General features: G+C 48.9%; 1 protein-coding gene across 1 annotated transcript in view; it reads right to left on the minus strand.

The window, feature by feature from the left end:
- Window positions 1–9801, minus strand: part of KCNJ1 (potassium inwardly rectifying channel subfamily J member 1) — a gene marked incomplete at its 3' end in the record, with an annotated part of 30619 nt that extends 20818 nt beyond the window's left edge. Inside the window, exon 1 of the mRNA XM_080710795.1 lies at window positions 9775–9801. The remainder of the gene's footprint in view (window positions 1–9774) is intronic.
- Window positions 9802–10826: the final 1025 nt, after the last annotated feature.

Below are 10826 nucleotides of genomic sequence, written 5' to 3' on the forward strand. Positions count from 1 at the left end.
TGATTTTAGACAGGTGTTCTCCCCACTACTGCTGTGGATTGAACCCAGGGCCCTGTGCATGCTAAGCACATGTTCTAGCACTGAGCTGCATCCCCAGCCACCTAGAGAAGTTAAGTGACCATAGGAGGCAGAGCTGGAAACCAGGTCCCTAGCCAATGGTTCCAACATAAGTGCTCTAAAGATTTGGCCCATTAAAGGAGAGAATTCTGACCTCCACAATGTGAGGAAGGCAGGGAGGCCTAGGGCAGAGAATGACCATTTACCTCCTCTTCTTTCTCTCCCCTCTTTTGCTGGTTCCTTCCTGCTTTTCCTCCTGTCCACAAATATTCACGGGGCCAGTCATGTGCTGGGCACCCTGCTAGGACCTGGGGACACAGCGAGGCTGGCATTCAGGGAGGTGGGGGAGCTGGACAGATAATAAAAAGGAACCAAATAATCATGGTGATTGCTGATTGTGATAAGAATGGAGAAAGGAACAGTACCTAGAAGTGACCTTGAAGCTGTAGAAGGGCACTGGGTGCCACGCTGCTATAGACCAGCCCCAGGGGAGGAGGAGAGGCTTGGCCCAGCGACCCCAAGCCCTACCCTAGCGAGCCCCCTCCACCGTGGCCTCTGCTCGGACAGACCTTGCACTGCAGAGGCACCGAGCCTGGAGCTTCGGGCAGGAGGGCCGCCTCACCCTGCAGGGAACCCGAGTTGAGCCCCTGTCTTCTCACCGTGCCAAAGGGCAAGAAGAACAACGTCTACCTGCCGCTCGGGGTCACCATGCACATGCCATGAAGCAGGTTAGGGAGAGTTCAGGTGGATGTGTGGCATGCCATCTGAAGGTGACTTGGGTTTGCAGTAAGAGGGCGCTCAGTGAGATATACGGAAGAACTTTCGGCTGACAGGATGACAGGACACCACAGCAGGTCACCCAGGAAGCATCTTCTATGTGTCGTCCGTTCAGCACAGAATAACAATTCCTTGTTTGGCCTAAGTTCATGATACTTTATAGATCATGTCATGTGAAACAGATACATGAATTAATGTGAACTGAATGATCTTTTATATTTACTTATTTATTTGGTACTAGGGATCGAATCCAGGGATGCTCTATCTGAGTTACACTCCCAGCCTGAATTTTCCTTTTTTTTTTTGTGGGTCTGGGGATGGAACCCAGGGGCATTCAACCTCCAAGCTATACCCCCTGCCCTATTCTTTATTTTTGATTTTGAAACGGGATCTCACTAAGTAGCTGAGGCTGTCCGCGAACCGCGATTCTCCTGTCTCAGACTCCCTAATACTGGGATTATAAGCGTGTGCCACCACACCCGGCTCTGAGTTTTTTTTTTAATGTTAAAACAGGGTCTCACTGCGTTGCCGAGGTTGGTGATCCTTCTGTCTAATCCTCCCTAGTACTGGGATTACAAGTGTGTACCACCACACTCAGCTTGAATGACTTTTGAAAATGTAGGAGTGATTTGAGGGATGAGGCAACCTAAGGAACTCATGAAATCCCTTTGCTATCACTGGATTCCAGAGGATTCTCTCTGGGAAAAACAAGTCACCAAATGGATTATTGGAAATGAACCCACTGCCACTGCAAAGATGGATGCTTGTGGCCCACATGGACTGGGCTAAGGGGTCTGGAGACACAGAGGCCTGGGAACAGGGTGACCCCCAGGGGCAGGCAAAAATGCAAGGAGAACAGAAAGAAGAAAACTTTGTGCCAGGCTGCTTAGAAAGCCAGCCTCAGATACTTACTGAGGCCCTTAGCAACTTAGCGAGAAGCTGTTTCAAAATAAGAAAAAGGGCTGGGAATGTAGCTCAGAGGAAGAATGTCTCTGGGTTCAATCCCCAGTACCAATAAATAAATAAATAGCAAGCAAGGAGCAGAGTGCGTGGCTCCAAAGCCCAGGTGTGACAGGCAGGACACACAGAAAAGCACCTGGGGGAGGACCAGGTGACCCAGCCGCCCCTGAGAGGCACCACACACAACAGCAGCTTCTGCTGCCCCTTTCCTGGGGCCCTCACCTCCCTGTCTGAAGGCTGGGGGTCACGTTGCTGGGGTCTGCCTGGGAGAGTATGAAAAGCGGTAAGACATGCTATGCACAAAGTAGGGGACAGTTCTTATTAGCTCTGGGGCAGGAAATGTCAACAGTAGAGAGACAGCTAGCATCTCTTGGCCTGGCGTCTTCTCTTCATCCCAAGAAATAGTTCCATCTGTTCTCTGGCCTCCATGGTCTGTGCATTGTGTTTTCTAAATTAGCCAGCTGTGGTGTGGCTGGGGGTGTCCCCAGGGTCCCCTCACATATAGCAAAGGCCTCAGGGACTACTGCATGACCAGCCTCCGCCTATGGCTCTTTCCTGAAGCAGAGTGCTGGCAAGAGGGCTGGGGTAGGACCAATTCCCCACGAAGCTAGATAGAGGCCTGGAGGCCTGGCAGAAGAGAGGTCCACCTGCCATGGAGAGATGTGAGCGGGGGCATTTGGAGCAGAGCCACATGCTGGGAAGGAGACAAGAGGGCTGTCCTTGGCCACCAGGTAAGGGGAGAGAGGACTGTCCCTGTGCCGTCAGGCTTTAGGAAACTGTTCAGAAATTTGGGTTGTCACTGTTATTGTTGTTGGTGGTGATGGTTGTGGTACTGGGCTTGAACCTGGGGACATCTACTTCTGAGCTATATCCCCAGCCCTTTTTATCTTTTATTTTGAAACAGGTTCTTGTTAAGTTGCTAAAGGTCTCACTAACTTGCGGAGGCTGTCCTCCAACCTGCGATCTTCCTCTCTCCGTTTCCCAAGTACTGGAATTACAAGCATCTGCTGCCACAACTGGCTGGGAATTTGTTTTTTTCTTTTGTTTTGGTTTGGTTGGGGGTGATTGAGGGATTAAGGATAGAACCCAGGGCCTCACACATGCTAAGCCCTGGCTCTACCACGGGAACTACATCCCCAGCCCAGGAATAGATACTCAGTGATCACAGTCTCATTAATTGAGCAGACCAGGTAGCCTGCAAAGACATACTCAGAGAAATAGCCCCTCATCCAAACTCAAACTACATATCATTAGGACACATTTCTGCCCCGGGAGCCCCATGGGAGAGGGGACAACTGGGGCCTCACCTGCACGCTGCAAGAACTCAAGACCAGGAGTGGCAGGCTCAGGACCAAATGTCCAGAAGCAGCACTTCTGCTGCTGATACCCACTCCCAGGAAGACAGCTGCAGACTTCCCAAGCACACGAGGAACTGAGGAACACCTCGTGAATTGTCCCTCGCCTCGCCACACCTCACACACCCAACCACCCAACCTTCCTCCTGACAGTGAACCTGAGCCTCTTGACTGAGGTTAAACCTAAGGTCATTCTGTTTTCAAGGGAATGAGAAAACCAGCATGTCAGAAAGCAGTTTCAGCCCCGCCCTTGCTGAATTTCTCCAGGGCTGGTCCCTTCAATAATGGCTCCACTTCTCTGTGACTGAAGTAGGCCTCCTGGAAGAAATTTGTCACAAGATATAGGTGGTCCTCAACTTAGGACGGTTCTACTTAGGACAGAGGAAAAGTGGTACTTGTTCAGTAGAAACTGTTCTACTGGGGACATAACCCCATTGTAAGTGGAGGAGCCACCATATTTAATATGGAATCTGTCTGGAGAAATTAACATCTGTAAATACCACCACAGACTGTAAAACACACAGCCAAAGGAGTGCATGTATTAACAAGAAGGTGACTATAATCTAAATTCTGTGCATCTCCCTCTGCACCTCACAGTAGCCTCTTTTCCCAGCAGACTTCACCCCGTTCATCTCTCAACAGCGATGAGCACCTGGGTCGGCTAGGTGAAGAAATCCATTGTGCACAAAGGAGTGTGAAGACCCCCAAACTCTAAAGGGATCTGTAGACCTGCTCTGGGTAAGCCTCTGAGGTCAGATTTCTCATAACTTCCCTTCTCTTCTCCCATGCCTGCCATCACACCCATCCTCCAAATGAGATTGAGACTTCTACAGAGCAGGGGTTGTCTCCACATTTTACAGAAGCCAGCATGGGCTTCCCAGAGGTCTTCTAAAGTGGTCCTATGACCATGCCTGTCTGACCCTGATCCAAGTGCTTTAGATTCTAATTCAGCAGTGACCCAGCCTCCTATGAGCAAAAGAATATCCTGGACCCGGGAATGGTTGACTGTGCCACTACACAGGAGACTGGAATCACTCTTATCTCTCTGAACACCTCAAAGGGCCAAACTTCATGGAGTCTTTTCCTGTGAGAAGCTAGCCACAGTGACTCCTAGTTGCTAAGTTCTGTCGGGCTCCTGAAGGACGAATGCAGATCTGGAGAGAGCCAGAAAGCTCCCAAGAATTTAATCAAGGGTAACGACCCATGCGATTTCCCTCGGGGAGAGTCACCTGAGAGAGCTCTGGCTGTTCTGATTCAGCAGAGACCATATTAACCTGTTGCTTTCAAGTGTGTTGTCCTGAATATTCAAATCAGCTCCCTGGGGATAACGTTGCACTGATCTACCCCTATAACTCCAATTCCTGAATCGGAGCCAAGAAACATGAGTGTTTGTGCAACTGGAGGAGAGGAAGAAGCATAGACATTGGAAAATTCTAACTCAATGGAAAGTTCTGGCTTGGGTTTCAGAGTATTCAAAAAGAAGCTTCTTTTAGAAGCAAAGGTGGCTCACGTGCATCTAACGATCACGATGTTTGCAAAGCTCCCCACCTGCAGAACCCAGCCCCGGGCAGGTGCACGCAGGTGAAATGAGTTCAGCTGCACCCAGGGAACTGATTCAGGAAAATAAAAGCAAACACCTTTGAGTGAGGAAATGATTGATCTGAAGCATTGCTGGGAGAATTCGGATCAATATTTTTCCTGGGGCCTTGGAGCACATCACTACCCTCTTAGGAGCTTCAGTTTCTTCCTTCCCTTTATTGGGGACCTGGACTCAATGTTTACTTAAAATTAGTATTTCAGTGCTCTGGGTTTTGGTTTTGTTGGTTGGCTGGCTGGTTGGTTTGGTGATACTCAGGGACTGAACTCAGAGGCATTCTACCTCCAAGCCGTAGCCCCTGCTCTTTTTACTTTTTACTTTCAAACAGAGTTTCACTAGGTTGCTGAGATGCTCACTAAGTTAATGAGGCTGTCTGCAAAGTTTAGATCCTCCTGTTTCATTCTCCCAAGCGCTGGGATTACAGGCAGGCATCACCATGGCAGGCTCTCTCAAGAGTTTGTGAGAAACAGCTACTTGAGGCTGAGCATCTTTGGATTTTCAATATTTTTGAAGTTGCCTGTTCTCTGCACCATCTTTAGTTTCATTCTGTTTCTTTAAGAAGCATTCAGGAGTTTCATGTGTCAGGGCATTGCTCAAAGAGCCTGACCAGGCAGTGGTGAGGCTGCCCCATGCTTCCTCTGAACTTCCTTCTTCTTCGTGATGACCTCCACAGGGGTAGCTTGGGATCATGCTGGTTGGGGCCAGCGCCTCAGCACGCATAGGGCCCCTTCCACCTTAAGATTACTTTTTGCTTATTGTTGACTTTTCTAAGGGTCTAGCCCCTGGTGTTTCTACTTCTTCTCAGCCCGCAAAGTCAGGAGGGGCCTGAGACAGTGACCTCCAAGTCCACTAGCCTCATCCTACACTGCAGCGTGCCTCGCAGATGCTGCCCTCTCCCTGTGGTCAGGTGGGGAAACACAGGAGACACTGACTTAAGTTCTCTTTCCCTCCCTGTCAAAGGGGGTTGAGAAGTATGCCAGGTCCCCAGGAAAGACTCAGCCCAGCGTCTGACTAAGCTTGGTGGGGGGTAAAACTTAGAAGGAGCCCCCGGTTTCAGTAGTGCTGTTATGATTGCCAACAAAGTCTCAACCTCAGGTTGCTACAGTAAGGAGTGACGTGTTTTCTGTGACAGTGGGGTTTAGCAAAGACGCATGGACAAACCGACTATAGATGCAAGGCAGGGCTTCATTTAAGACCCAAGCACAGCCAGGTATGGTGATGCATGCTTGTAATCCCAGTACTTGGGAGGCGGAGACAGGAGAATCAAAGGTTCAAGGCCAGCCTCAGCAACTTAGCAAGACCCTATCACAAAATTAAAAAAAAATTTAAAAAGGCTGGGGTGTAGCTTAGAGGTAGAATATCCCTGGGTTCAATCAGCAGTACCAAAAAGAAGAAAGAAGGAGGGAAAAGAGGAGGAGGAGGAGGAGGAAGAGGAGGAGGATGACTATGACAATGATGAAGACAAGGACAATACAGGGTTAAAACATAGAGGCTGTGACATCTCACTTTGTGGAAGCCTCAGCTTCTCCCCCAAAATGCACGCATTTCAGTGATGCAGACACAGGAATAGGCATCAGAAAGTCCACTACCATACTGCACGGCTCTCACTCTGGTAACTTCTAGGCCCGCTGGCTCCTTTCCTGAGGCCAAGAGCACGGTAGAGGTGTGAGGGTTAACTGTAAAGGAAACACTCTTTGCCTTTCAAAGTGTGCTCATCATGTGCACTTGGGAAACATTGCTGCGTCTCAGGCCCCACTTTGTCCCCACCTGTCCTCTCCACAGCCTATCAAAAGGCTTGAGCTGTTTGGCCTTTGCCGATCTCCTACCTGGTCTCCCTGCAATGGTCTCACCCCACTCCAGCACACCTGGCATTGGTGGACACGCAACCTTCCCACTAGGAACAGGGGTCTTGCCGCCCCTTCCCACTGCCTTTGGGACCCTGCTGAGCCGCTCAACATCCCGTGCCACACAGGGGCCCAGGGTCACCTGCACTCTATGTCTCCCCATGTCTCATATTTTATGTCCCCACTCCCAGCTACACAGCCTTGATAATCCCTAGATATACCATGCTGTCTCTCCTTCCTGTGTATTTTCTCGTAAACGTCATTTCCTTTTTCTGGAGTGTTCTTTCTCCTGCCCATGAGGCACCATCCTGCCTACCCAGGCCTTCTAGACTCATGCTTCTGTAAGTCTTCTGTAAGCAAAATGCAATGCCCTGGCTGTACAGTTAGCAGTTACCCCGTGACTACCTTGTAGTGCCCTGATCAGCCTGGGCTCTCTCCCATGCACACAGCCCAGAGACTGCAAGTCCCGGTCTCTTTGGCAAAGCACAGTTAGCAATGACAAGCATTTGCCAGGTCATTTGAGAGTTTTCGGAGACTGAGCATAGTTCCCAGAAGTTTGCTTCTTTTGAGCTCATTGAAAGGCAAAAGAAGAAAAACAATTCTGCATAATATTAATGCTAATGTAAAGGGCATGAATGGAAAAAGAGAAGGCAGTATCATCAGCAGCATCCTAAAGGGTAGAGCGTCAGGGAGTTAAATGCAGGCTACACACGGACCGAGCTGCGGGGGCGCACAGCAGTTCCAGAGAGCACTCTGCGGGAGAACCAGACAGCCTTCAATGCATGGAGGCCACGGGGCAAGGAAGTAGCAAGGCGCGTGAGTCACAGCCCAATCCTTGGAAAACCACTGAGCTGTGGAAAGGACCAGGGTAGATGTGTAACCCAGCACAGAAAGAACGCCTTGCAGAAAAGAAGAGAAAAGTCTACATGGGGAAATTTTGAGTCAGTCTTGGCTTTTCAGCACAGGGCATGCTTGGCCAGTAGAGGCAGCTTATACTAAAATTATTTTAAACGCAGAGCAAACTGAGAGGGCTCCCAACAGCATACAGGCACCAAGAACCCTCGACAAGCAGTCCACACACTTTGATTCTTGGCGAGCTCAGTCTTGCACCTAGACTGATTCGGTTCACTTCCTTGTGCAGGAGGAAGTGCTTTTTCACGACCGATGATCAAAGCAAAGAAAAACAAAAGTTTCTGATGACCTGTACTTTCCCAGATATCCCTGTCCTGTTTCAATAGCTGGACTTGTAGCCAAGCGCGGTGGCACACACCTTGAATCCCAGTACTTGGGAGGCCGAGATAGGAAGATCACAGGTTCAAGGGTAGGCTTGGCAACTTAGTGAGATCCTGTTTCAAAATAAAAAAATATAAATAAATAAATAAAATGGCTGGTGGCGTAGCTCAGAGGTAGAATGCCCAAGGATTCAATCCCAAACTTTAAAGCTAAAGTTGTCAGATAAAGTGAGAGACCAGTAAAATAGAAGAAGGGAAATTGGGGAGGGTGGTAGAGAGAGGAAAAAGGAGGACTGAGGAAGGGAACAGTCCAGATGATGTTATGTCATATATGAAGGTATCATTACCAGTCTCACTAACACATATGGAAAGAGCGGAGGGGGTGGAGGGTGGAATATGGAGGGAGATAACCCAAGCCCTGTGTGCATGTATGTCTGTGTGACTTCAAATCTCACCATGATGTATAATTACAATGACCAACAAAAGCCTAAAAACTATAAAAATAAAATAAAAGCTGACGTTGACTTAGTGAGAACAAACCCATTTATGCAAAGCAGTGCAGAGGAAGAGAGTACAAGTGGAACCGTAGGTGAAGGGAGCCAGCAGGACTGGGCGGCTCCTGCACAGCTGTACCAGCAAGCTCGTCTACGGGCTCCTTACCACATCGCCATGTTTTGCTCCATTTTCTATGCCCAACTAAAGGAGGGGGGTGACCCAACTTTTCCTCATTTTTGCCAATCGTAGATAACCAACTTCATTTTAACAGCTATGCACAAACACGACATAGGTGTTCGGAGATGAAGCTCTATACGTGTCAGAGCACAGGGAAGTGGGTGGCATCACTGCACAGAGCATTTGCCCCAGCGGTCTATGGGGAGATGACCATGTTTTGAGAAATCCAAATGCATTCATTCAAATTAGTGCAAGTCAGGCGTGGTGGCGCACGCTTGTAATCCAGGTGTTCGGGAGGCTGAGACAGGAGGATCGTGGTTCATGGACAGCCTCAGCTACTTGGTAAGGGTCTTCGCAACTTGGTAAGACCCTGTTTCAAAATAAAGAACAAGCCTGGCATGGTGGCGCACGCTTGTAATCTCAGCGCTTGGGAGGCTGAGACAGGAGGATTGTATAGGTTAGAAGCCAGCCTCAGCTACTTAGTGAGGCTCTCAGCAACTCAGTGAGACCCTGTTTCCAAATAAAATAGAAAATAGGTCTGGGAATGTAGAACAAAGGTAGAAAGCCTCTGGGTTCCATCCCTAGTACCACAAAAAATGAAAGAAAAGAAAAGAAAAGAAAAGAAAAGAAGGAAGAAAGGAAGGAAGGAAAAATAATAGGGCTGGGGTGTAACTCAGAGGTAGAATACCCCTGGATTCCATCTCTAGTACCGCAAAAAGAAAGAAAGAAAGAAAGAAAGAAAGAAAGAAAGAAAGAAAGAAAGGAGGTACAAAATCTCATTTAGTGCTATGTTTGAAAATGATGTAAAGACACTAACTTGCTTTCTCTAAATAAGCCTTTTCCATGCTAGACCTCAATAGCACCTTTATCCTCTACCTTAAAGATGGAAAAGGCCTGAGAGGGGTTCCACTACTGAGCAAGAATTGAAATAATTGTCTTGAATTCATTGAAAGGATTCAGTCAAACATAGACACACATACACATCGCTGCTGCCAGGAGAAGATGTTGGGAACAGGGGCAATTCAACCAGAGATCTTAGCTGCCATCCATCTCCGGGCCATGAGCCTGCCCAGGGAAGGCAGGATGCAGCTCTCAGCTAATAATCCACATGTAACCAAGAGATCAAGAGTATCCAGTAAGGGGATTAAACCCACACGTTTATCCCCCAAGAGTGGATGGACGAGTCTGTCTAGATTTGAGATGGGGAAAAGAAGGCTAGGTTTCCATAAGAATTAACTCCTTTTATCTGCAAAGAGACAATGAGACATTTCTCCCCTTACCTCATGGATTGCCAGTGTAAATGTGGAGACAAAAATTCATTTTCTTGGTTCCCAAGAAAGCAGCCAGGTCCTTGATGTGCCCAAGTCCTTGCACCTTTGATCCAAGACTTTGGGTGTCCCAGGTAAAGGTACTCAGGGCTTTTTTTTTTTTTTTTTTTAATGAGTCTGTGGGTCAGCTCAGACCGGCTGCCGACTCATCTGTATGCAATAGCTCTCAAAGAACATAGTTTACTTATAACCGGATCCTGCAAGAGTAGGCGTGGCAGTAAAATGGGCTAGATACACCAAAGGTGTTGAGCTGCCAAGTCTAATTAAGAGAAATAGGTTCATGGAGCCATGGCTGGGAACTGGAAGTCCAGCGCGCCTGTGCCATGATGACAGAACTGAACGTGCGAAGCCGAGCTTGTGCAAGAGAGGCTAGATGCTCCAAGGTGAGAAGCCAGGGGTCCTCAAGGAGCCGCTCCAAGGTCTCCCTGCGTGGCAACTCACTGCCACCCTACAGTGTCAGGCTGACCTGACCTTCCATCGGCCCTCGATTGGCCACTCTGGTCACAGGACAATGCAAAACTTGACAACACAGACTTTGCAGCAGACACGCAGGGCTGAGATACTGCTTTGCCAGCTGTGTTACCCAGAGCTAGATTCTCAGCTACCCTGGCAGTCTGGGGCAAGGAGGGAGATGATGTCGGTTGAGTAAACACGACTGGCACTCAATGTGTTCCACCCACCAGAGTCTTCTCCCTGTGGCTCCTAGGGAGAGCGAGACGTTCTCAGATTCCTTCTGGGCTGCTCCCTTCAGTGTCCCTCTAGGCCACGGTGTCCTCACGAACCATCACACTTCACGGCTGGTCACCCTCCAGAAGCACTGGCAAATAGTCTCCTTGGTAAGTCGTGACTTTGCATGCAGCGGCAGTGGGCAGGCCCGACGTCCCCTTACTGCCCCATGGCATGAGCTCTCAGCCTTTACTCAGGAGTGGAGGCAAAGGGAAGAAAGGAGAAATGTCCAAGAAGCAAGCAGCACATGACTTGGAGACTATGAGCCGAGGACTCCA

This window comes from Muscardinus avellanarius (assembly GCF_963383645.1).
Source record: "Muscardinus avellanarius genome assembly, chromosome: 1".
Taxonomy (NCBI): domain Eukaryota; kingdom Metazoa; phylum Chordata; class Mammalia; order Rodentia; family Gliridae; genus Muscardinus; species Muscardinus avellanarius.